The sequence below is a fragment of the Silene latifolia genome, chromosome 6, assembly GCF_048544455.1.
Source record: "Silene latifolia isolate original U9 population chromosome 6, ASM4854445v1, whole genome shotgun sequence".
Lineage (NCBI taxonomy): Eukaryota > Viridiplantae > Streptophyta > Magnoliopsida > Caryophyllales > Caryophyllaceae > Silene > Silene latifolia.
The window spans coordinates 26,166,830-26,171,930 of record NC_133531.1 but is presented as its reverse complement, the minus strand read 5'-3'; the positions used below and the strand labels follow the sequence as shown (position 1 = coordinate 26,171,930).

The 5,101-nt window shown below is 39.5% G+C and overlaps 1 non-coding gene across 1 annotated transcript; it reads right to left on the bottom strand.

Annotated features, from left to right (window-relative positions):
• Window positions 1-1,090: 1,090 nt before the first annotated feature.
• LOC141588982 (small nucleolar RNA R71) lies at window positions 1,091-1,197 on the bottom strand. The gene has a single exon (XR_012519945.1). It is a non-coding gene; the product is annotated as a small nucleolar RNA R71 (small nucleolar RNA).
• Between the last annotated feature and the right edge of the window lie 3,904 nt (window positions 1,198-5,101).

Here is a 5,101-nt window from a genome sequence, read left to right as displayed (position 1 = left end):
CTTCGGGAGAAGGGTAGGGATGACCGGGAGTTTATCGCGGGCTTAAGCCCTTGATCTTGATGAGAGGTGAGCGGAGTGGGCCCACTTTGGTGAGCCTTGAGTCTTGAGTCGGGGGAAATCGAGTCATGAGCCCGGGAGAGAGTTGATTTGGTATCACTAGTGTCCCACCATGAGCCCGGGAGGGAGTTGGTGGGCGAATTAGAGGCGTCTCCACCCAATACACTTCCCCCTTGACAACTAGTTGAAGGAACTCATGATTTATTACGAATGTCGGTGGTTTAGTCGCTCCCTAGGCTTTAATTAACTTGAGTAAATCGTATTTGATAGCTTGCTTTCTCATTCTATAGTTTAATTAGTTTAATTTATTTCTTGTTATTTAGTTTAGACCTTTAGATAATCATTCATCCTTATTTTCTCCGACTTAGCTAAACATAAGAATTTAGACAATTAGTAATCACCCATGCTCCCTGTGGTTCGACCTCGACTATCCTACTACATTAGTTGAGTTAATTATTTGATTGGGGGAGTGCGACAAACCCCGCTATCAAAATGGCGCCGTTGCCGGGGAGCATTGGCTTGATATTAATTGTTTCGTTCTAGTTTAGACTAAGTTATTGTCACTTTTGCACACCTTGGTGTGCCGTTTGTCTTGCTAACCTTTTCACTTGAGTGTGTAGTGGTTTTTAAGAATTCATTTGAAAATCCGGAAAGTACAACAATGGGTGAACCGGTTCCGATTAGGGACTACATGGCCCCAAAGCATATTGTGAATTCTAGTGTTCAAAGGCCTAGGATTCAAGCCAATAATTTTGAAATTAAGAATGCTTTGCTTAACCTAGTGCAAGATAACCAATTTTGGGGAGGTCCCTTGGAGAACCCTAATGACCATCTCAATGATTTTCTTGACAATTGTGACATGTATAAGATGAATGGGGTATCCGATGATGCGGTCCGTCTAAGGTTGTTCCCTAAATCACTAAGGGGAGCGGCTAAGGATTGGCTAAAGAATTGTGATCCCGACTCTTTCAAGACTTGGGATGAGCTCTCCTCGGCCTTCTTGAAAAAATACTTTCCTCCTTCAAGAACGGCTAAGGTAAAGAGTGAGTTGCAAGGGTTCACTCAAGAGGAAGATGAGACTTTGTACGAGGCTTGGGAGAGGTACAAGAGACTCCAACGGTTATGCCCTCACCATGGCATATCCGAGCCCGAGTTGATCAATAATTTCTACAAAGGTTTGACACAAGACCTAAGGCTATTTCTTGATTCGGGTTTGGGTAAGGGAGCCTTAGATATCTTGGGTCACAAAGAGGCAAAAGATTTGATTGAAGAGATGGCCTCAAGGACAATGGATTGGAACAATGAAAGACGAACAAGAAAGGGTAAGGGTAAAGACTCTAATACGGTGCTCAATGTGGAAGTGAAGAGTATGCTTGAGGACCTCAATCAACAAGTAGCATTATTGAACTCCAACAAGCCCTCCAACTCCAACACGAGGCAAGTGTTATCTTGTGAACTTTGTGGTGAAGAAGGACATACCCCAATTAATTGTCATTTGATCCAAAATTTTCAAGTCCAACAAAATCAAAAACCAACTTGGGAGCAAGCCTTTGAGCAATTGGTGATTGCCAACCAAAAATCCGGTTCTAAACTTGACAACCACATTGCTTTTCAAAGTCGTGTTAATGATGAGATTAGAGCTTCTCAAAGGGCCACGGAAACTCATGTTGCTCAAATTTCACAACAATTGAGTCAAATGGCTCAAAATTCGGGCAAGTTTTCAGGTAACACGGTGAAGCCAAAGCAAATGAATGCGGTATTCTTGAGAAGTGGAAGGCAATTGGAGGAAGTTGTGAAGACTCCAAGGTGGAAAAGGAAGAGGGTTTCTAGTGGATCAATGAAAGAGACACCGGTTGAAGTTGAAGTTGAAGTGGAAAAATCAAAGGAAGTTGAAATGGTTGACCCACCAAAAGAAGATGAACCGGTTCCATCAAAAGTCAAAGAACCTACTCCACCTCTAAGGGAGTATGTTGAACCAATTCCCTTTCCACAAAGGCTTGCAAGGCCAAGACTTGAGAAGAAATATGAGAAGTTCATTGACATTTTGAAAAGTATGAATGTCACCATACCATTTCTTGACATGATCACCGAAATCCCTAACTATGGAAAGTTTCTAAAGGAACTTGTGACTGTGAAGAGAAAGAGTGAAGGGGTACAATCCGTTAACCTCTCTAGGGAGTGTAGTGCAATCCTCACTAGCAAACTTCCTAGCAAACTTGAAGACCCGGGAAGCTTTTCTATTCCTTGTTCTATCCAAGGGGTGAAGATAAAGAGAGCTTTGTGTGACTTGGGAGCTAGTGTTAGCTTAATGCCTCTTTCCTTGTTTAAGAAGCTACACTTGGAAGATTTGAAGCCTTCAAAGATCTCCCTACAACTAGCCGATCGTTCGGTTAAGTATCTCTTGGGTGTGATTGAAGATGTTCCTTTGAAGGTTGGAAAACTTGTGATCCCATGCGACTTCTTTGTCATGGACATGCCCGAAGATAGCCATGTGCCAATCATTTTGGGTAGGCCTTTCTTAGCCACGGGAGGTGCTATGATAGATGTTAAGAGTGGAAAACTCTCACTCCAAGTAGGTAATGAGAAGATTGAGTTTGAACTCAACAATTCCATGAAGTCTCCTCATATGGGCAACTCTTGTTGTAGGGTAGATATGGTGCAAGATAACTTGGATGAACCTAATTTAGAGCCTTCATTTTTGGACCCATTGGAAGCTTGCTCAACAAATGAGAACGGAAATGAAGGTGATCTTATGTTGAGAGTTGATGTGAAAGAAGATTTGGGTGAATATGATTCAAGAAAGGATGAATTTGAAGACCAAATTGATGATGAGATTGAATTGTATTTGAGCTCTCCGGACACATCTGATATAAGCTCTTTAAAAGATGCACCTTGGTTGGATAACTCTTCAAGTGATTGGGAAGCTCAAATTGATGCCTTGGAGGCGGCTCTCAATGGAAATAATTCGGTTCAAAAGGAGAGTCAAGAAAATGGGGATAAAAATGACAACATCATGAACCTCAATGTTGAGAAGTTGACTCCTCCACCTACTATTCCCTACCAATTTTCTTACTTTGGTGACCAAGAAGAGAGTTGCCCAACAAGTGAAACTTATGAGATTCCGTTCCTCCTATCAACTAACTACCATTCCAAGTTTAAGGGTTCTAACCATCAAAAGGACCCAAGAAAGGAAGCCAAGGAGGGTAAGAGGAACTATGATAAGAAGTGTTGGAAAAGAGGCCGGGTGCGGTTTGCTATAGCTTGGCACTACTTGTGTCTAGTTGAAGGTTTTGATAGAGCATTTGACCGTCTCCTCCGTGCCTTGAGTGACATGGATCATGCTACTTGGAATTTCAAACAACAAAATTTTGCATGAGAGGTTTGGTGGAGTCCCTCAAGAACCACTAAATTGTATATATTCTCTTCCCTTACTTATACTTTACTTGCATTTTTGTTCCCCCCCTACATTTGTTCCATTGAGGACAATTTCACGTTTTAAGTGTGGGGAGGGGATTCATTACATAAAAATCTTAAAAACTTGAAAAATTTAAAAATACCAAAAACATGTTATTTATTTTCAAATATTCAAAAAAATCAAAAACATGTTCTTACATTTTGGAAAATTCAAAAAACCAACAAAAATATGTTATTTAATTTTCCATTCTCTCCCTATGCTTTGTTCCATTGAGGACAATGTAAATCTCAAGTGTGGGGAGGGAAAAATCCACTTTGTGCATATTGTTTATAATTGTATATATTTGCTTGTTAATTTGATAAAAATACAAAATGCCTAAAAATTGAAAAAATTGAAAAATTTCAAAAAATTTGCATTGTTTATATTATATTATATATATTGCATTTGTCCTAACCATTTTGATAGGCAACACATGAATCATCGGAGAAGACGCTTGGTAAAATTCTTCCAATTCTTTCTCCTTTATCCTTCCTTTTCTTTTTGTATATATAAGCATGGAGGAGGACGGGATATGTGATGTGGGTGTTCCTTTTGGGAACCGTTTTGGATATGCGTGTGTTGTTAGGACTAGAACTTGTATGCATTTAGATTAGACATGAATATATGTGTTCACTCTTGCATTCACGTAGCTTGTTCATATGTTTAGTTGCATTCCATACACGTTGCATCTCGTATGTAAATTTTGGATAGGGAGTCTAAAAGTGGAGGGCATATGTTGCCAATGATGACAATTCGTTTTGCCCGTGTCATTTCCCTCTTGATAGCTCGTGCCTTTTGTTGACACATGTTAGGGTTTTTGCTTGCAAAAACCCGGAAGTCTAACTTAACAACCAAGTTGCGACCACCTTGTGAGACCGTATTGGACCCGAGACTTGACCTAGGACCGACATAGCTACTAAAATGTGAGGATAGAGCCTCCATATGGCCGGTCCATCAAACCGGTCCAGTTTAGGTCATGAGAGTAGTCCTCCTTACGTGGTATGTTATGTCAAAACGAATAAGTATGGTGCTTATTCCTTACCGTAGAAGTGTCGGTGTGCATATTGAGACAATTTTGTTCAAATAAAGTAACCTCACAATAGCCAAATAAGCTTCTGTTATGCCCTTAAGTCAATTGTTTCCTTTTGTTAACCCATTTTGAGCCTAAGCCTTATCATTTCTATTGCCAACAAAATAACTACATCCCATAAACAATTCACCTTGGTTGAGTAGTTCGTCATTGTGGTTCTTTTGTGGAGTATATTTGGGTTGAAATTTTGGCCCACCTTGAGGTGTATGATCTCAATGCCACATGAGTGAAATCGTGCTTCAACTTTGGTTACTTTTGCTTAATAAGAGGTGAACAAGTCATGAAAAATGCAAGAAAGAAAATCAAAAAGAAAAAAAAATGAAGAAAAGAAAAACAAATAGAAAAAGAAAAAATGAAATGAAAAAACAAAAAGAAAAGAATGTATATTTTTGTGCAAAATAAAGGGTTGATGGATTTGCAATTGAGTCTTATTTTGAAAAGAATGAAATGAATGGTTAGAAATGACAATCTTTGTCAAGTGATTGTGGAAGAATTCTTTT